At 35.2% G+C, this 23,187-nt stretch overlaps 1 long non-coding RNA gene across 1 annotated transcript; it reads left to right on the plus strand.

Annotated features, from left to right (window-relative positions):
- The first annotated feature begins 238 nt into the window (after window positions 1–238).
- Window positions 239–14,837, plus strand: LOC130583346 (uncharacterized). The gene is made up of 3 exons (XR_008966416.1): window positions 239–488; window positions 12,102–12,132; window positions 14,462–14,837. It is a non-coding gene; the product is annotated as an uncharacterized LOC130583346 (long non-coding RNA).
- The last annotated feature ends 8,350 nt before the right edge of the window (window positions 14,838–23,187 follow it).

Below are 23,187 nucleotides of genomic sequence, written 5' to 3' on the forward strand. Positions count from 1 at the left end.
CTCCTTCACTGTCTTTGATTAATTTTGCAACGTTTTGATATCACTGTGGCTGCAAGGGTGGCTTCTATGGCAAGATCCCAGAAGCTGTTCTCATGTCTGACACAGACACACACCAGTCCAATCAGCCCCAAAAGGGACCCACCAGTGACCAAAGCTGAGCCCATCAGATGGCCACAGAGCCTTGCGACAGCAAATTTAAGAAGGGATAAAAATACACTGTGCAAAGCAGCATGGGGAGAGGAGTCAACATGGAGGGAAACAACTCTGCAGACACCAAGAGCAGCACAAAAGGATGGGGAGAGGATGCTCCAGGTGCCAGAGMAGAGGTTTCTCTGCAACCCATGGAGGACCCCACATTGGAGAAGGCAACTATGCACAGAAGGAAGCTGTGACCCTGTAGGAAATACTGTGTTGGAGCAGAAGAGTCCCTGACCTGGCAGGACCCTGAAGAGAAGACAGGAGTAAAGATGAGCCCAAGAAGAAAAGAGGTGAATTTATATGTGTTCTTATTTCTCATTATCCTACCCTGAATTTGATTTGTGATAAATTAAATTAATTTCCTCAAGCAGAGTCTGTTTAGCCTGCTCCGGTAATTGGTAAGCAATCTCTCCTTGCTCTTAACCTGACCTATGAGTTTACCATTGTATTTTAATGCCTCTGCTTTTTTGCTGGGGAGCGGGGTGATAGAGTGGTTTGGCAGGCACCTGACAAATAGAAAAGGTCAATCCAGCAGACTCAGTCTCTGCCTTTCTAATCCATGAATTTTGATATTCCTTCTGACATAGTCCAAATACACCAAAATGAGAGAAGAGCAGAGCCTTCTTTTAGTCAGGCACTGCTTGAGGACTTTTTTATTTTAGTATAAATCCCAACACAGTAAGAAAAACCAAAAACTAATTATTGAATTATTGCCACTTCCTGCAATAAATACTAAGCTGCAAAACAAAATTTATGAGAGAAACATAAAATAATATTGGGGTTTTAAAATTTTTATTTTCATTTGAATGATCTTGGCAGTTGTGCTGAGTCATGTGAGTGCAAGAGATAGCTTGTTTATAAAATTTAATCTCACTGAGACCACAGAGAATTTATGAGGTATGTTAGCCCCTCAGTGTCAGGGGAGCTGAGGCAGACACTGGCACTGGGGATGTTAAAAAGCTTTGCTCAAAATTAAATTTTAACATGTAGACTATTTGCAGTCATCAGGAATTGAGTTCTTCTGGATCATAGCTCTGAACAGAGAACCTAGATCGAGTATTGTCCTCTTCAGGAATATAATTCTTCATTTACATTGGCTTTGAGAGGACTGAACGAAACCTGTATCTTCACATGCTCACAAAGTCCAGCTTCACTTATCCACACTAATACCAACCCCACACACCCACTGGTGCCACTCACTGCGTTCAAAGCCTTCCTCAGAACAATCAAGATTGTCTCATTGTCCTGATCTTAGCATATCTGCAAAACAGAATGTCTCCAATTCAGGAAAGTTCAAAAGACACCCTCACATCACAAAGAAATAAAAAGAAGTCTGCTTTTCTTTAGCATGCTTGCTACTTTGGCCTGAATCTGTTTCACAGAACCTTCAGAACAGTGGATCTTAGTGAGATACTTATCAAAGTATTGTATAGAAATATGATAACACATTTCTTTAGCTTTCTCACCATCAGTTCAACTACAGGGTTTACAATTCTAGAACACAGCCTAAAGCACAGAAATTCTTAACTCAGGCAAAGCTGAAGTTTTCCTTTATGAAGTAAAAGACTTTTGTCACTTCAAGGAGAAACAACCAATACAGGAAGCAAGACTAGCCACAATAAATTACATCATCCATATTTTTTGCTGTTATCTAGTGTTCTGACACTAAAAATTTTCAGGTTAATTAGAAGTTCGAAGGGGAGAAAAGAATCCTATTTTCAACGAGTGAAAATTACCTATATTTCCTTATCTCTGTAGAGCATTTTCTCAGATCCTAAAACATTGTTACAATTAACTTTTGACTTTATTTAAAAAACACTCATTTGTGTGGTGCTCCAAAAGAGTTSGAAAACAGGCAGAAAAATACATAAGCAGATAAAAGAAGAGAAAGTAATTTTGACAATATGAAATTTTTGATTTCTTTATTCTATAAATCCCTTCCCGAGATGAAAAGATGATCCTGCTTGGTTAACCATGTCTGAAGTAGGTTATGGCCTTATGGAGATCTTATGGGATTAGAATTAGGATTAGCATATAATTGTTCCAAAAGCATGAAATCCTTTCCAGAATTCTGGTTTAGAAAAGCCTCATATGCCCTATTATTGTCTGTGTTCTTTTGTGGATTTTCCTGAAGCAGAATTTGGAATTCAGGAAACAATGGTATTAAGGAGCTTTTTTTTCCATTTTTTTTTTTCCCAATAACATCCTTTTAGGCAGCAAATAACAAAGTATTTTAGAAAACATTAATAAGTGATCTTCTAGAGAATGAATAAGCAATTCCATCTGTGAAGGGACAAAACAGATAATGTTGATTTCTTAGACAACTTTGGCCTTAGTAACAGTGAACACACTCCATTCCAAAACCAATGGATTCTATTGCATTTGTTTTATTTGATTCTGTTGCATAAGTTGTCCAAAAAAGTTAGGAAAACACTTTATAAATTCTATAATGTCTGCAAATCTCAATTATTGCACCCAATCCAAACCCTAACTCAAGGACATAGTGGAATGCTGATGGGTTTCTCTCCTATAGGAATACATTAATTAGGCCCAGTGAGAAAAACTGACAGGGGGAGGTGAAGTTGGTTTAGCAATCTTTAGTGCCAAAGGAGACTGCAATCTTCATTATAGCACTTCAAATGATTTTTTTAACTTTGTAGAATTTGTTTACGCCACTATTTGACATGCCAAAAGTAAGGTTTTTAACAGTTTTATGGTTGTTGGCATTAGAATTGTTAGGAACATTAATGCAAGCCCACTAAAGCCTAAATCAAGGCATGTACATAAGTTAAAATGTGTAATKCTCAAGAGTATAGTTGATATGTTCAGATGGTTTTGTGTGAAAATACTAAATACAACAAACCTCAACTGTATTCTGCACGATTTTCTAAAATTTAGCTTCAGTTCTGTCTGCACAAGCTTCAGGTTTTTTTCTAGATCTGAAGAGAAATGACAGTAGTTTGTGGCCTAAAATACAACAGGGTTATGACTTTTGGACAATCTTCTTTGTGAAAAACCAAGAGGAAAATACGTGGTCACCTCTTTAAAATTTATAATCCCTTTTTTCCTTTGAATGGGCCAGATTGTGATTGAAGTACATGATGAGAAAATACCTTGGAGCAGATTTAGTTGAGGTGACTATATCAGTGCAGTACACTCTTTTTTATTCTCTGTTTCTCCACTCCCACACGCACTTTCACTGTAAGCAGTGTTTTGCAAAGACCTTAATGGCAAAGACTGTCAGCTCTGACACAGCTGGTGGTGTTGAGAGGAGGATGCTGAGACTTCTCCATTCTTCTGATAAATTATTATAGCTAAGACAGTTCCTTGTAATGTTGTCACTAGCAGACGACTCCCTGTTCTCCTTTCAAGTCTAGCTGCTCTTATTCCTTTGCTGTTCTATGACCAACAAAGATTTGAAACCCACAAGTAAGATGCAGGTGGCTCAAACATTACCCCTGTAGTCAAAGTATCAGATATCTACAAAGGACTGTCTCTCACTCTCTGATAGATAAGATATTCCAAGCCTTTCATCTGAAACATGCCATGAGAACACTTGATCCTTGGATGTTGCTTTGCTGTCTGCATTAATATTGAAAGGCTGGTTTATTGTGCTTAGTTTGTTGATTGCCATAGTTGAACATCTACGTCTGTGTACAGCTTTCATTATTTGAAAAAGGAATGCTTGGGTTTACTTAGAAGACAGAAGTCAAGTGTACTGACAACATTGTACATCCCTGGTGACAGATGTACAAKGAAAGAAAAGTAAATCAAAGAAATACATTCTTAGCTAAGGAAAGATCATATTGAGACTCAATATATTTGTAGTTTTATTGAGTTAAACCTCAAGAGTTTAGTGGTTTGATATTCTGCATAACACAGACTTGCACACATAGAGTGGCACATATATCCTGTACATGTAATTCTAGTGAAGAATTACATTTGTCTTTCAATTGGAAAGGACTAGATCATTTTAACTATTTAATCTTGTTTTATGATATATGTCACATAAAAAGAAAAGAATCTGTGCACTCTCTTTTTCATTAACTAAGACTGATCTATTGGTCCAGGGATGCAACCATGTTACAATATATTTAGTGAATAGTAAAAAATGGATATCCTCACAACTATATAAATCAATACTTAGGCCAAGTTTTCCTTTCAGCAGTTTAGCAAAAACGCATTGTAGATATCATCCTTTTCCTCAGTAATTTTGATTGACCTTCATGGAAAATAAAGAGATCTTAAGTATTACTTTCTTCTTTTTACTGAGGGAAAACATCCTTGATCCCATTCTTGACAACATCTTCCATCGTTTCTATAGAAGTGTGGAAGCCCTTCTCTTCAGATAGACTAAACAAGTCTATCTCAGCACCAGCACACTGTGCTCATGCAGAGGCAAAGGATGCAGAGGATCACTCCCACACTATGAGAGAAAATGAATCCATTTCCTTGTATTCCTTTCAAGGAAGAATCATAGCACAACCATTCCCAACCTTTTTGAGATCTTTCTTTCATGGAGAAGACAAACGCTCAAAGTACAGCATCCAGTTCCCCCTGCCCAGCTGCATTCTCCAGAGTGAACACTGCTCTGTGATTTCTTCTTGCTCCTGCACTGACCACCTTTGGTGTTCCAGAGATCCAGTTGCTCTGTCTGGCCCAGTTATGGACTAGACCTGACCTCTCTTGCCTCCCCTCTGGTCCTTTCTCAGGCACTCCAGTGAGCAGTGGTGCTTACCAAGATGTTCCCTTGAGAACCTTAGCTGCTCTGCTTTGGTTTACAGCAGTAGGATGTCAATCACACCCGGCTTGAACAGCTTCCAGCATTTACACTCACTCAGCCTTGTGTATCAGAGCTAATGATGCCTTTTAAGTCTGGAGTTAAGTCATTCCATGATATGCAACTGGTAGGTGGAGGAGTTGTAATTAAAAAGTAGGTAGCGTGATTTCTGACTAACTACTGCATGCTTTTACCATGCAACCTGGAATTCCTCTTTCTATCAGATAAGATTTCTGATATGTCTGATGTCCCCTAGACATGTGGCAGAGACAACAGACAACATGTCATTATTAAGTGGTACAAATAACATAGATAAAATAGACATAAAAGCAGAAAAAATAATATGCCGTGTTTGTATGGATCTGGAAAAAAACAGAGCATTAATTTTTTGAATGATTAATCCAACTTGAGCATTTTTTAATTTTACAGAGAACATGGATTAAAAAAAAAAAAAACTATGGATGATTAAGTAATGTTAATGTTAAAAAATCTGAGCTGAAATCCATATGTAAAAGTCTTCCTAGAGATTGTTAAAGCCATATTTGGGTTCAAAGATGAGATTAATCAAAGTCTGAGTGAAGAAAACCTTTCTGACAAAGGCATTTTTTTCTTCCCATGAATTTTGGTGGAGCTGTTTTTTTCTCTACAGTTAATTTCATCACTATCATTCTATCATCTAATCAAATTAATGCTCAAATTCACACATTTATTTGGATGTGTATTAATTATTCATATTATCATAATATTTTATCTTTTTATTAAATAGGACTTTGACTAATATATGAGCATATCTAGTTTGTTACTTTTCCACCTCTGGAATTTTAGATTCAGTCTGAGTTTCAGAAGCTTGAACTGATTTTCAGTATCAAGGAGTTAAATGAAGGCACTAGGTATCTCTTCCGGAATTTGAAAACGTCCAGTAGAACTATTTTTTCTGATAATTGGTCACCTATTTTTCTGATGTGACTTTCAGAAACCAAAAAATACTTCCGTTACAAGAAGTAACATTGACTTTGTGGTACTGATTATTTTTCATAAGTTATGATAAAAAAAGTACTCATACCAAATGTCTGTAACATTTTCACGGCTTAGCATTGCTGGAGAGGCTTTGCATAAAACAAGCTTCTTAACCTCTCAAAAGCAATTGATACCTGTAAAATGGTATAATCCACCTGATTAAGATATAATTTAATAATATTGATGATACTGAGTTTTGTGAGACATATTACAAAATTTAAGTGAGTCACAAAGCAAATATGGTTATTTTGGTGATGGATATGTAGATAGTCTATTCTAGCCATATTTGGTACTTCCTTTTCTGACTGACAATATGTAACTATTTACTATATCTTTCCACGAAACTGCTGCATTTTCTCTTCAAGTTTCAGGTAGATAAAGAACAAAAAAAATATATGAAGAGCTTGTAAAAAATTGCACAGCAGAACATGCTGGAACTAAAAATGGATATGTTCAGCTACAAACATCTCCTAACAGTTCCAGTTTAGGCAAAGTTTTCATTCCTCACACCTGTAACAGGCAGCAATAAAAATGCAAACTCTGGCTCTGGCCAAACACTTATAATATTCCTACTTCCTAATGACTTCCCTGGGATTGCTTTTTTTATACAAAGAATGAGATATGGAACATAAATTGACAAGAGACAAAGATGACATGCAACACAGATTTTTTTGCGAAGAAAATCTCTCTCAGAGTAAAGGTTTTGTTCATCTTGTTACCTTGACAATTTGTACAGGCTTTCAAGATATAAATGTTAAATATAAATATGTAAATTCTTAAGTTACAAGTTTAATGCTAGTGACTTTTGCGAAGTTTTCTTCAAGCAAAGATAGCCTGAACCCCAGACATAAAAGGATTATCAAGAAGTAACTTGGATCTCTCCCAGGAGGGAGCTATACCCAGAGCAAAYAACATTTTTCCCCAGTTACTTGTTAGAACTGTAGTTCAGAATCCAGCTGAGATTGGTGCATCTTGTTTAATAAGGATTATTAAATATGACTGGATAACAATGGTAATCTGATAGGCTTGGGGTCTGACCCTGCAGTTTTTGATCTGTCAGAGCTCTCTCAGATAGAAGTGCTGTCCATCTGGTGGTAGGTCTAAGCACTTTGCTTCTTAATATTAAATTAGAAATGAAGCCCAAATGAGATATATATATCACATTTTACTTTTTGATAACCTGCTCCTTAAGGTAGTGTTAAAGGTTTGTTAATATTGAAGAACAAAGTTGCAGTTAAAATAATATATTTTGCCTTCAGATTGTGGCATTAAACATTTTCCTGAAGAGCCCCTTTAAAACAAATTGGACACTCTCAGTAAAAGGCATTTTTGAATTCCACATTGTAGGATTGGTATCATACCATAATAGTCATTCTCATGATGAGACTTGATGGCTAACCTGCCAGAAAATAGCTGACTTTTTTTGGCTTTCTTCCTCCATTTTTCACCCGCCCCCCTATGCTCTTTATAATAAATTTAAATAGAGAAAAAAAAAATCACACATTTTTGACAAGTAGGAACTGAGGTCAGAACCARCCCTCATCTCCTTCCCAGCTTTCATCTGCCTGAAGCAACATGGCTTGTTTCATCTCATACCTAGGAAACAAGCCAAATGGAGCATGCCCTCTGTAAGAGCTGCCTCCCATACGAAGAGCCTGTCTTTTCTGAAGGACATGCTCCTCCTCCCCTTCTCCTCAACTCAAAATTACTTTTATAAGGTTCTCAAAGAAAATTGAAAAATTGTAAGACTCCACTATATATCACTTTTTTTTAGTAAAAGGACATAAAATTTGGACTGTTCAGGACTAAAATGTGGTGAAACAATAATCTTTCCTCTGTAACAGGAAAAGGCCATAACTGCAGTGCTAGTATGAAATGGGCAACTTCATTAAGAATTTGCCTGTGCTATGAACAGAAGCGCATTAAGCCTCAAAAAGGTTAAGTTATTCATAAAGAAGTCAAAATGGAAAGTGCCATTTAGCTTTACAAGTCAAAGAGGTGTGGGTGGGGTTTGGCTTAGGTTTTGGGGTTTTTTCAGGTTGAAATTGTTTTGCTGACTTCACAAAAGTGGAAAAGAAGATGTAATTTGTACCTTGTGCACACATTTCAGCCAACCTGTTGCACTAACCTGCATTTCAGGTGTGTAGTAAAACTATAATCTCACTGCTCTCTGAACGAACTCAGCTCTGCTCACAAAAGGTAAATGATTGGTAGAAAAGGGTGAAATGGACTWATTACTCTGACAACTACTTTGCTGCCTGTAGACAAAAAGCTGTCTAAACAAAAACATGTGAACAACATTCTTGAAACAGCAGGGTAGAGCTTTCTGTCTGATAATTTCTTAGTTGTTTAAATTAGTCCTGAGGAATGTGACTGCTGTAAACACACCTTAGCATGTGCGCACAAAATACTAAGTGAAAAGAAATAGATTTTGAATGTATTCCAAATATTCACACATTTTTCTTGGGTTTTTGAGGTTTTTTGTTGCTTTGTTTTGCTTTTTTTTTTTTTTTTTTTTTTTTTTTTTTTTTTTTTTTTTTTTTTTTTTTTTTTTTTTTTTTTCTTCTGGAGAGATGCTTTTTTTATATCCCATTGGCTACTTTTTATGTCAGAGATAATAGATGAATTTCCAGGGAAGAGGGGTTCACAGGAACCACAAAGCGGGACACAGGGAATTCTCCTGTACAGTGTGGCCTGGGAGTTTTAGTAGTAGTTGACTTATCACTTTAATGTCTGGAAACCGAACATCAGTGGGACAAAATTGAGAAGAAAAATAAATCCATGTGAAAGTTGCTTCTGCTAGAATAAAAAATAGTTTTTGGAGAAAATTTGCCTAATCTCTATTCACAAAGACTCTTAAAAGCAGACTGAAAGAAAGCGAACAAACTTCAAATATTCTGCTTGTAAAAAATACTTTTCTAGCTGGAAGATGCTTATATTTTCTTTAACTCTGGTACAGCTTGGTGAACAATAAAAATTAAGTGGCTTGAATAATATATTTAGAGGGAAGAAAACCATACCATTCGTTAAAATTTGTCATCTTCATTGAAGCTCAAATTAACMAAGGCATCATTATTTAGGAATGTATTTACATTTGTATTTAAGTTTATACTTGTTTTGAGACAGAGGAATTACAAACTCTGTGGTTTTGCTTAACTTCATGCATTTAGAGCTAATTCTAACATATTACTGCCCAAAGGCCATTGTGAATTATGTTTCAAAAGTGGGCAAACTTCTGTCTTCCCAATTCCTGTAAGTAGTACCAAAAATTAACCAGAGTATCAATGTTGAGCAAGTGATTAATCAAGTTAATTCCAACAGCATATGCTCATGAACCCATTACCCAAATCATGGTAAAGTCTGCAGTGAGAATCAGGTGCTCCACTGGTTTGGAGCTGGCATCTTCTAGTGTCAAGAGAATTTAAATCTAGACTAGTTTAGTTTGCTTGAGGGTTTTTGCAAAGGTAAGTGGTGGTATTTGGACATTTTCCCTGGCCTATCTGTATCAGAAAAGCCAGCATGAGAAGTATTCCAAAGGATGAAAATCTTTCACTTTCACTTAGACTTTCCCATAACTTCTTACACCATTGATTCAGTTAAATATTATTGCCTGTATGTTATCTATTCCTTAAAGAAAATTATTCCAATTTCCAGGACATCAATAAACACTGGAGGTTTTGATCAGTATTAAAATGCACACACACATATTTAGAATACACATGCCCTGAAAAGTGCACAAAACACAGCTGTTGCTGCTAAGAAGGTCCAGACACCTGTTATCACAGAAATAAAGTGCCTCAAAAACTTTAAAGATGTAATTTCTTGAACACTAATAGTAAAAACATCCCTCTTGAATAATGTCTTTACACCTTTCTGCATTATTTAATATAAATGGAGATACCTGACACTGAAAGGATTTATTTAAAATTATCCCTAATCTATAACAGCAATTCAAGGTGAAATCAAGGATATAAATGCAGCTTTCCCACAGGTGTAAGATATGGAAAACAGGTTTACACTACATCTTTATCTTCCATTTGTTTTTCCATCCAGGTTTAAACATTTTAATAATGCACTCACCATAAAAATCCTTCATTCTTCCAGTAGTTAACCGAGARAACACATCTTACAAGGGTGATTCTGGATCTCAGTCTCTTTAGGGCTGTCATTTAAACAAGATACCGAGGTCAGTTCAGGGGAAACTTGGTGAATTTAAGTTTTTTTTATAAGGAATATCAGAACAGATGGTTCATTGTCTCAGAAGATTTTAAATTTCTCTGTTCTACCTTTTCCATATTACACTGCAGTGTTTCATTTTTGCTTTGGAAGAGCTTTTTCTAGGGCTGATGGAGCAGTTCTATCCTCCATTCCAGTCAGGTCTGTTTCTGCTGCAGTAATGAGCAGAGATGCCAAAGAAGGCCTGTCGTGGCAGTTATTTTAAGTAGTCCATTCACTAAAATAAATATAGAATAACAATTCAGAGACCACAGAAGAGTCATCAGCTAGTGATGATTTACCAGAATAAAGTTCAATATATACAAACTGTTGACCTAGAAATGATTGTATAAGCCATTACTAATTTTCTGAGTCACCCAGTCAGATCTCCATTGGGTCTTAGATAATATCGTGTAGCTGAACTCAGTTCTGCTAACACAAAGCTATAGCAACTTCTCACCTAACAATTACTCATCCTCACTCTCTTGGGTGTAAATTTGATACGAAACATTCCTTGGTAGTTTCTGCCCCCACGCAGCCTACAAAACTTCTGTTCGGAGTGAACACTTAACGTCTTCAACATTTCTGTAGCCTTGAGGGAATAAACTTATTCAGATGAGCAGGACAAAAAGGCTTTTTCGTGCCCCAGTTCTTACTTCCCTTGAATTCTAAGCAGCCATCCATACAAATGTAGACTGTGATATGGATGTAAAGCAAGCCATCGTTTTACTGTGCTGCTTCTCACAGTGTAAATGACTACATAATGTGAGTACTGAAAGAGGCCCCGACAGCTACAAAGGGCAACCTGATACTGAGTACAAAGTTCATATTTTACTTCAGATAAGTGAATTATTTTCAGATATATAAAGCATTTGACCAGTCAGTGAGAGGTTATTGATGAAATTAAATGGAATCTTTTGTTTTGGATAAAGAAGCCATAGAGATTTAAAGTAAAAGAAAAAAAAATCTGAGCCTCAACTCCCTGCTTACTATGGTGATTAGCAAGCTGCATGTTTTCTTTCCTATCAAAAATGTATCATTTTTTTTTTCTCTGTAAGACTTTGAGCATCCGATTTTCTTTGCCTTTCTGGCCTTAAGCACATGTTCAGCTGATTGGTTACAAGAAATTCTTTTACAGTCTCTGGCTGGGTGCCACCTTCCAGCCTGCTTTTCCACATTCTTGAAATGATCAGTCTATTCCCCCTGTTTTGGGGGGATGAGGCTTCATGGTTCAATCACTTTTTAACTGAGTTTCCAGGAGCACAGAGAGTTTCCTTTTACCTGCCAAGGTACTGTTGCACGTACACATGCCTAATACCTTTCCTAAATATACTAATTATTCACTAACTAAAAAGCAATACCATTTTAGTTTCTTTGTAGTTTCTTTTCTTTCTGCTACACTAAACAATACTTTATGTTTATACATACATACATACATATATATACATGTATACATATATTTCTGTGTACATATATATTTATATAGGTGTGTGTATATATATGTCTTGTAATAATTTTCTTTATATATTAGCATTAGTTCAAGATTAAATAGGTTTGACTGAGTTTTGTTATTTTCTACATTCTTAATGACACAATAATAGCAAGGTCAATTTAGATACTGTCTCAGTCCATGCCAGTACACAGGAGTCTGGAATTGACATTTTTGGTCTTCCAGTTGGAAATTGTCAAATCACCGATTTCTGAATTATTCCATTAAGTTTGGTAAAAAGGTTTCCATACAGAAGGTGAATATTAGAAGGTGAATATTATTTCTTATTAGAAATATCCCCTTATATTTTAATTATCCAGACCATGGAGACGAAGTTTCAAGATCACTGCTTTGCCGGTGCTTGTCAGTTTTTTCTAATAAATTCTTTTGATTTATCTCCAGGTACTCAAAGAATATATCCCACAGAGATAAGGTGAGTGCTATTCCTATGTAAGCCATGGGAAATTTTACTGCATTATAAGTGTTTTCCATTCTATACAGACTATAGCATTGTAATTCTCCATAAAAAAATCTAAACTCTGAAAATATAGTATAGTTCTTTCCTTCCTGTAAGAAGGATCTTACATTTGACAACTGTATAATGGKTTTTTTCAGTATATAAGTCATGAGTAGATCAAGACTGTATCACTGACCTATGCATTTATTATGACCATTACATTATTTAACACTACATATGTTTTGGCATTCTCTTCACCAAATAAGATTAAAGTTTAATTCCTAAATCAGTGAGAAAAGCTTTTAATATGTGAGGCTAACATACAGTCAATCATGTTCAGAAAGATAAATCATCATATAARTTAACACAGCTTTATTATCCCTTTGTATATTTACATCTAAAATACATTATTAACTATTTTATTATGTGACAAAGCTGGCTCTGTGTTTTTCTAGTTCATCAGTGAAAATGCACTCTGAAAACCAGTCAAATAACTTACAACACTACTCTTAAAAATGTGCAGTAGACTGAAAGGCACAGTTACATGCAAAGTGTATTACCCAAGATGCAATCTAAAACCATAAAATGACAAGAGGGGGCTTATAGTTGAGAATGTAAATGAAAGACAGCTATATATACAATTTATACATGCATATAAATTCACGTACATGGCTATATATACACTTTACTATATGTAATGATGTCTGAATTCGTCTTAGATAAATACATTGGTYATGATACTGAAATAGTTTTATGGATGAGTTTATAATGAGGCCAGCCACAGGATTACATGAATGAAAGAAGGATCACCAATCACCAACCTAGAGTAATAAAACATTCTCTGTCAAAAGAGTTGCCAATTAGGCATGTACTTCCAATATTTAGTAGTAGGTTTTCTCAAGACTGTCTGTAATAAAACTGAAAGTTAGAATTGAAATTACAACAGATAAGAAACTTTAGAAAAACAGTGAAAACTGGTGAATTACAAGACCAGAATCAAACCTATTTTAAAGAGTGTTCAGTACACTCAGCCTTTTATGGAATCACATCCCTGATACTTTTGTGCCTGTTACCAATCTGTAAAATTAATTTTAATCTAATGATTCAAACTAGTAAAATAATAACAATGTTTCATGCATTTTGGATTTCATAACAAGAGTTTAAATATTGACCTACAATAAGATAATTCAAACATATATATAAAATTCTGTATTGCTGTCAGAAATACATTAGGCCATGTGCCTCTATGGAGCCACTCAGGCTTGGGAATCCGTAAAACACATAATCTTTCTGTGACATCTTTCAAATATGTTCTGGGACAAAGAAATCTTTGTTTGGGGCTGAGCATCTCTGTGTACAACACACATGATCACAGAAAAGGGTTTTTAATTGCATAAAAATGAAATTCAAATATTATAGTAGAAAATAATACTATTTGAATCCTTAGTCTGGTAAACAGATAAAATAAAACTTTTCATGCTAATTCCACCAGGAAATATAATTTTTAACCAGACTACTTTGGTGTCAAATCTCACAGAATTTGTTCAGAGGAAAGGATAAAAATCAAGAGGGGTTGCCAATTTTTACTGAAATAGAAACTCTAGATGAAAAAAAACCAAAAAAAAAAAAAAAAAACCAACCAAAAAAAAACACTACCAAAAACAACAAAAAAAAAAACCCCACAAAAAAACAACAAACCCAACCTCTTTTCGAATTATTTCACACTATAATTTTAAGGATCATCATGGTATTGACACACCAGTGAAAAGAACATACTTATTTTGAAATTTGTCTACAAGATGTAGTTTGCCTCCAAATCCTGTTGTGCAGGGGAGTTTATAGTACTAATGAAAATATAAGTGCAATAATGGTCTAGAGCTATGGTTACTACACATAGAATTTTGTGACTTAGCAACACCTACTAGTTAGTCAGTCTGGGTTTTTAATGTCTTTGAAGGAAAGAGGCAACCACCTGAATCACAAACATTTTTATATGTCTCCCAAAACACTTTTAACTCCAGAAAATTTCTGTATAATAGTTTATGCTTTTCAACTCCTTAATACTGATGAGAAGGGTTTTTTTCCTAACTTATTGCACCTTTAAGATACAGAGAAAGGGCTCATCAAGTGGAAAATTACCAAACAAAAACTTGCTACTTTTTTTGCAAGGTTGCAAATTTTGGGAGACTTACTAAGCATTATTTATATTACTACAGCAACATTCATAAGCACAGCAACATTCCTGTATATAAGCTCTATACATGACTCAGTTTCTTATGGCATGATTCTTCTTCTTTCCACACAGCTGTCTAGACAAGTAAGTGATGTGGATACACTTCTCAAATCATCATACTGCCACTGGAAGATGTAATGAAATCCTAGACAATGTAAGTAGAACAGTCAAGGCAAGTTAGACTAAATATTCCCCCCCCCCCCCCCCCCCCCCCCCAATAATGGAATTAGTAACACTGACTTTAAACTACAAGATCTACTATTCATACAAGACTTTGAGAAATACACAGAAGAGACTAAAGAAAATGTCATGAGGTATGCATAGAGAGGTCCAGCTATTGTCCTTACCAAAAAGAAGGTGCCTTATGCATGTTTAAAGACCTTAAGAAAAAACATACTAAATGATTAATCACTGAAAAGCAAAAGAAAGTTATTTACTGAAATTTGAAGACACACTGAAAATRGCAATAAGGCATAGGGTTATCTTTGGTTKTTKTTTTTTTTTTGTTTTGGGAGGGAGGATGAAGTGAACTACATTTTTTTTTAAAATAAGGTATATTCTAATTAAATACAATKTCATGTGATCACTGTTGGTAACAGTTTCATGAGTAACAGGTAGCTATTAACTTTAAGAATCCATTGATATATTGTAATACTTCACAATATTAACCCTAGGCCTGATATTATTATAGCAATTGAAGTAAAAATATCAAGAGTAGCAGAAAAAAAATCAGCCTTTCAAAGGGACTGAAAGAAAATACACTCTTATATTTAGGAGATTTTAGGGAAGGAGGACCTGGAAAGCATGAAAGTATTATGGTGAAATGAATGTAGTCTCCACTGAAGAGAATTATTGAAATAACCCCAACTTTACAATTCAGGACCTGAATTATCTAGTTTTGGATGGAGATAACATATCCCTTTGCTGGTACTTGGTTTGGAGCTGTATAATAAGGCCAGAAAAAATAGAGACAGTAAAAATCTAGTCTTGCAATCAGTGGGGAAGACAGGATCAGACACTGACACACTGAAATTATCTTGTTTCTGATATAGGGGAGATGTTCTGATTGCTGGCAAAACATGAGTCAGGCACTCCCAATTCCTCCTACTGTGCACACGCAGGGCATACACAAAACAAATGCTGGTTCTGTGATTTGCACCTTTGTTGCATCAACAGTAGCAAGTGATGGTTTCCCATCCATACTTGTCAGGGCAACAACACGGTGCTCACAGAGAGCAGAGGTGGGGAGACCCCATTTACCTGCACCAGCTGAGACTGGCTCATCTAGCACGGCCACAAAGACTGGGGGAGAATTTCCTGGGCAATGAAACAGGAGTCCAGTCAAGCTATTCCTCCTGGAGGCATCAAAATGTGTAGTCCAAATTTGTACAACTAAATACAACCACATACTTGGGGGAGAAACCCCAGCTTACTTGGTCACCTGTAAGGAGCAGGATTGCTCTACAAGAACATTTGTCATGAGATATCAAGAGCATCATCTGATGACAAAAACCTACCAATTGGTAGGAATTAACCAGCTGGAACAATTCCCTTGCCAAACAAGCTCAGCTGCAGCATCAGAGTCATATGAGGCCAGCAGAGCTGCTCTGGATAAGCATCTGTGCAAGRCTATTTTTAAATAGGATAGAACTAACAACATCTAGAGAAAATAATCTAAATTAGATTTCTCACTTGATTAGGAGATAGCTTTTTCTCCCTGCTATATATATGAAGATATATCTACCTTCCCCTGAGCTTTAAAACTTCTCTTCAATACTCAGTCTTAYAAGAGGATCTTTCAGGCATTGTCCAAGCCTTAATAGAAATCTCTTCGTTTCAACTTCAAGAAGCAGAATTTATTGAAACTGAACTGAGACAAGATGTTGTCTGGTGCTGTAGCTTTTTGTAATTGRTTATGGTTATGGTGTCTCCCAATTTATTTTTTCCTCCTTGATCCTGTATCACAAAAAGTACTTATTTCACAAAGTTGTTTGTGAGAAATTTTAAAACAGCAAAAATACAATGAAGTCTCTACAACAGACACCATCATGAGTACAATATATAATTAAATTGTGGAATCCACTGTTTCAAAACATTACTAGGGTGCATTCTTGGAATGGAATTCATATTGTTATGTATACTGTTAAATAAAAATAATTTTTTGCAGATACTTACAGGTACAAAACTACAGGGTTTGTCAGTAAATGTTCTCCAAAGCTGAAATAGGGTCAGAAGGAAATAATTTGATGAAGTCTTGGAATGATGTGAATAGCGAGGGCAGAAGTAGGAGAGAGCACATTAAACTTTTGGTTTCCACCATTATCCACAGCATTAGATACAGCTCTAAGACTGATAGTTCCCCTAAGACAATACTTATATCCTTAAAAAATAAAACTTTTAGAATTCATTCTCATAATGAGATAAGGAGACAGGTCATGACCTTTTTTAATTTGTGTGAAGAAAATATGTAATGTTAAGTAAATGGTTATCATTAGTTATTATTATTATTATTATTATTATTATTATTATTATTATTATTATTATTATTACTATTGTATTATTTGGTATTACAAGATCTTTCATAGACTGGTCGATTCAGTGTTAATTTTATACGAAAAGAATTTAAATACTACTTAAAAAGGTAAGTTAGTTTCATAATTAAAATGATTTTATTCTCATCATAAAAAAGATGTTTTAAATCTAAGTATGGGTGACATACTTTTACTCACAAAGGGTGTACTCTAGGCTGACAATTTCACCATTCATGATTTTCTCACATACAGCTCCTCAGTCTATAGCCTGTATGTCATCCTGCTGCTCTTACTTAGGAATTCCAAGTAGGAAACACCTCATTGTCAATATTATTTATATATTTCTTGTGGATTTGAAATGAGGTTTCTTTCATCAAAAATGTTATAATTTTTGTTAGTGTGTTTATTTGCCCTATGAAATAAATTGGATAAATATTAACTAGAATAACACTGTTAAACTTCTCCTTACCTTAATTCCATGAATTCCCTTATCTCTTGACGAACCTCCCAAACAATGTTGATAGCCCTGCCTGTCTGTGTCTAAGACTGCCACTGACCAGTCATTCATCTACTGAGGGTTGTAGTCTTTTMTATTGAATAAAGCTTTCAAACATAGGATTTCTAACCCATTATTCTACTCAATTAAGTTTATCAGATAGATGAAATCAAAAGACACTCATGCTTCCCAAGAATCTAGACTCCAATGGCCACTTTGTGACAGCAAGTGATCAAGCAATATCTTGAAGCATGGAATTTGATTATTCTCAAACGCAGAAGTAAACTGGTATAACACACCTAATATAATCAATGCAATAAACTACATTATCTATACTATGAGGTATATGCATAACCCTGAAGCAGAAAGGAGACATAGGAGCAAAAACTTTAATTTAGAATCAGTCTGATCATTGGCACATTGCAAAAGAACRGGATATGATTTTGGGGGACATTTGAAACACTAACTGCAATGTGAATCAGACCTTTCTTTGAACAGAAGTCAAGTATGTTTGTCACATATTTATTTATTATATGCAATTTAGAAACTTATTCCTCATTTTAAAAAAAAAAAACATCTTTTTCTCCAAGTATCTTAGTGACCAAAAATTCATACTAAGTGCCTCAAGCACATGACATTTCCATGTAGTAAAGGTCTCCTAAATACCTTTTCCAAACCTCCACCTGATAAAAAAATGCTGAATACGCTCAGTAGTTCCATGTTAAACCTTGTTAATAATGGTATGTCAGTAAAAACCACAATGATTAAAATACAGGCCCAGAAATGCTTTGCATTGGGAAATTTCTTCGAGTTCTAAGTCACAACTAAAATAATAGCTGGATTTTTAATAATCAAGTTGTACTCCTTAGTGAACAGGAGAATTATAAATAAATAATATATTGTACATTTTTATTTTTAATTTTATAAAGTAAGAAGAAATGAATCAAAGTAACTGGGCTACTTGTCCAAAATAAGGAAGGAATTTTTCCTGAGAACATAATGTAGAAAATCAGCAATAGCTTCATCACATCTCAAAGTCTCGGAGCTGAATCTCAACTTGGAAGCCTTTATCTTCTTTCTGTGTAATCATCTCTGGACAGTCCTGAATTTCTGCTTCTCTGAATCTATTTGAGTCCTCTGATTTCTCCCACAAACATATTCACCTCCCTACTCAAAATACTATCTTTCAAAGCTCCCAGACCACATAGTTTCAAGACCCCAGGAGCTTTTCATGTTGCTGTTTTAGTGGTCCTGTTCTATGTTTGGATGGGTTATTTGTTGTTGGGCTTTTGAGACTTTTTTTTTGTTATTGTTGTTTTGGGTTTTTATTGTGTTATTTATTTGGGTTTTTTTTTTTTTTTTTTTTTTTTTTTTTTTTTTTNAGCCTCCTTGTTTTTTCACAACTATCTAAAAGAAGATACCATTTGAATCTGCATTTGATATAGCTTAGAGTATTTATAGTACGATATCATCATGGACAAAAGGGGTTAACAGAGACCTGGGCAGGAATTTCTTGGTGCAGTTGAAATGCAATTTTTCTTTCTTCACCCACCACGTAAACAAAAAACAGCTTACAGCCTCCTTCTCATTCCAGTTTTGTAGGTTATGTCCTGAGCTGTTTCCTTGGCTCTCCTCAGCTGGGCTAGCAATCACTCAAGCAATGAGCTCACAAGTACTCATGGCTGAGAGCCTATTCCCTGCAGTTTACCCTTGTGCCTTCCAGACCACAGCTTTGTTCACGTGTCTGATTGGATGCTTGCTTTTTCAGCAACAGCATGTGTGCTTTTGACTCAGTTTGTGAACTACAGTATTTCCTTTTTCTGCTGATCTTGCACATGCCTGAAGGTTTTCAGATCTTATGTTTAGCAGCTGAATGTTTTCACCTAGATTTTTCCATGTAAAAGAGTTTAAAAAACATTTCAGATACTATCAGAGAAAACCTACTCTCCAAACCCAAGTATTTTCTAGAAGAAGACTGGAAATTGCTGTTTTTCTTACACTTCCTAAAATTAAATCCATCACTCATCTCAAGACTCACAAGTAAGAATTACTTGATTTATTGACAAAAAAAAAAAAAAAAAAAAAAAAAAAAAAAAAAAAAAAAAAAAAAAAAAAAAAAAAAAAAAAAAAAAGATTAAGTATTAAGGAACAATTATATATATGGCTTGTCCTACCTGACTGAACAGAGAAAATGCTTATCTCAGTCCCAATTTCTTAATAGGGACCCAGTCTTGGTCACTATGGATATCATATTAAACACCCAAACTGTCCACGCCTTGGTCAGAGCAAGTACCCTGTGGCAGTGACATCCACCTGCCTTTACATTAAGGCACTTTCAGGAGTGATAKTTTCACTTGTTACAGAATTGCTTATTGCTCAGTAATTCTCCACCTCTCCTGTCATAAAACCACAATTCATRTGGAACATCCCTTGGGTCTGGTCTGGCTTAGACACTGCCTTTAGGACTATATTGTGTTGATRAACTAGATTTTAATCTTAATTGTAGCTCTCAAACACAAAACAACCTCATGAGATTTAGGGGATGTCAGCATTCACAGCAGCAACAACACAGAAAACAAATCACTCCTCCCCTCCCCCAGGTGCAATCTGGCTATGGCACTCTCAATTCTATTATCACTTCTGTTCTTGCCAAAAAAATGCCAAAAATCTTTTTAAAAAATCACAGACATTAGTTTCCACATTCTTCCAGATGGAGTTTTGGCTCAACATCTGAAATATTTATTAACTGACCAAATGTATTCTCCTGCAAGACAAATATTTTTATTTTTCAATTGTAAAATCAAGTATTGAAGAAGTTTGGGATTAATGTTGTGTGCTCTCACAGGTTAATGGAGCAGACAAGGTTTAAAATCAATCATCCTTACTGTGAAAACATATTCATTAGTACAGCTAAAGAAAGCACATCATCTTTAATTCAGAAGTCAATTTAACATTAAATTGGCATAATAGTTAGATAAAACATTTCAGGCCTTAGAGGACACTGTTTAATGGTAGGGGTAGTAAAGAATCAATTTTTATAGCAATGGAACATTCCCTACAGCTTCTGGGTTTGCAGCATGGGAAAAGCAAAAATGATGCAATCAGTTTTGAACGTGCTTGTTACACGTGCACAAACTCCACTTTACTTATCCTGATCACCAGGTTGATCCAATATCCACTGTTCTGGGAGCAGATAAGGCAATCCTGTTGATTTCAGAAAACAAACTGCCCGCTGAAAACTGTGTAGACACCCTATTCTATTATCAAACTAGTTCAACCTTACCTGTGATGAATGAAATTACAGTAAGCAAAGACACAGAATGCACCAAGGCCAAAATGGACCAACAGTCTGTTAGCCCAAAGAATCCACAATAATATTAGCTGGGTTTGTGTTTTTAGTGCAGAAAGGCCATGATCAGCTTTGCAGTTTTCATACGGAAAGGTGGTGCCTAAGAAAAGGAGCTGTTCATCAAAACCCGTTAGAAGCAATGCTCACATGACCCTGCTTCATCCCTGATTCACAGCCACATCACTCTAGCTTTCAGCTAAGAGGAATACAAAAATAAAGGAAGCTTTTTAATGGCTATGAACCATTAAACTACAAAAAACCTAAACTATAAGACTCTAACAAGCTCTTGGCAGAGCGACATCCTATCTACTTCACAGGTCACAATTCATTTGAAGAGGAAATCCAGGGGAGATCTATCAACCTACAGGTTAATTTGTATGGCATTTTAGCACATTCCTAATAATTCTTCCAAAAACTGGTCCTTCTTATCCCTGATTAACCACATTTGTCATAAATATAGCTAAAATCAGGGTGAATGTCTGACTTTCTGCTGACCTTGAGGGAATCCCAGGAAGTCACGATGGATTTCTTTTAGGATATGAAAACACTGATAAAATGTGTATCTCATTCAAGAAACCCATTTTAAAGAATATCAAACCATCAAGCTACACTTTAGACCTTTAAAAGACAATAAAAAACCCAACTGAGTGAGAGAAAAAAAAAACCAGTTATAATTACTCAGACAAGACATGACAAACATGACTAACAATGAAAATATCCTTAAGTGAAGCCTTTATCTGAAGTAATTCCAATGGTGGATTTTTTTAAAGAACAAGCACTACTGAACAGCTCTTAAATAGATGGCAGGAAAATCATTCTGGGAAAGAATTTTAAATCCTACAAATGGTCCTGTAATGACATTAGATTATCCTTCCATTTGTGCTTAATAATCCATAAAACAGTGGATAATTTACACCACTGAAACCTCAACCTGACATAATTTCATGTGTAGTCCTCAGTGAGCCAATTACACAAATTCTTTCTTACTTTTTTCTTGAACTAATTGTCTTTAATGCATATTGATCTGATGGTGTACAGTATATAAATCTGTCTCTCATCCGTGGAGAGGGAATGAAACAAAGTTTACGATTGACAAGGCAAACCTGAGTAGTTTAACCTAATCAATCTATCTAATCAAATGTCACTCACACTTACTGACAAACTGTTGAAGCATCTTCTGCATTTAATTCATGAGCAGTATTGACAGCCACCCCAAAACCTCTGAGGGTAAAACATTGGCCTCAGGTTCATACTAAAAATCCAAAAGACATGCAACAATATAAATGCAAGTGTATAATCAAAGAAAAAGTTCCACCCTGTTTCATAGGCACATAAAAAAAAAATTAGATTATACAAATTAAATTAAAATTAATGTAGAAGTTTGTGCATAATGAATAATGGGATGAATACAATTAATCCTTCTTTTCTGATCCAAGATGATTAAGACTAAAGATATCTTTTGTCTCATGAATAGTTGACAGCTTGTAGGAATACAATGTATTTTGCTTAGATTTTATCCTATTACTCTACTTACAATAGGGTGCAACTTATTGTCAATATCAGAGGTGTGATCAAGGAATGAATGGGCAGGAAAAGTCAATTCAATTTTGTCAAAATATTAAATTTGGGATCAAAAAGTGAGAAGATTTTTGTGCTACCTAATATGTTTGTTATTTTTAAAACATGAAAATAACATGTTTTAGAAACTGACACTTTTAATGTGCATTTAGAAAAGCTTCTTGAAAAGTTTTCTACATTTGCTTTTTAACTCTGTCTCTGCTAGGATGGATCACAGGAAGAAAGAGTGTATGCAGTAAGTATTTGTGTCAGTTGTGAACTGAATTACTCACCAATAATTTTTGACATTATTCAAGTAGCGTTAAGTCTGAGTAACAACAAAGACCGGAAAGGRCCTTCTTTTTAGCTGTCATGATCCATTACTACAGCATGTTTCTTTCCAAGATGTTTAAGATTATGAACATCTCCTCTTCAGCAGCTTCACCGAGTATGGTTTGGGCCATTAGATATTTCCTGGATGTGTGTTAACACAGCCAAGGGCTGTTTCAGGCTCTGTTCATAAAGTTCTAAGAAATAATCTGAAAATATTTGAGCCATTTGAATAAAACAGAGGCTTAGAACAGCTGTCAGGGAAAGTTAACAACCTCAAAGCAAAAGTTAACTAAAATGTATAAAAAAGCAATTCCACATATAACAAAACAGTAAATCATTTAGAACTCATCAATTTAATTTGAGGATTAAACCGACCCCAGAATGTTCAGAGTTTCTGGAGAAATTCCCAACACACAAGTGTTTTTATCAGTAGCTTTTTTCCCAAGGTGTCTCTGAACTTATGGTCTCATCTTTCTGGTATTTTGGTACTCACATTCTCAGATTCAAACTTCATGCTACTGTCTAGATAAAG

This window comes from Malurus melanocephalus, unplaced genomic scaffold (assembly GCF_030028575.1).
Source record: "Malurus melanocephalus ecotype Western Australia unplaced genomic scaffold, MMel_1.1 scaffold_0, whole genome shotgun sequence".
NCBI lineage: Eukaryota > Metazoa > Chordata > Aves > Passeriformes > Maluridae > Malurus > Malurus melanocephalus.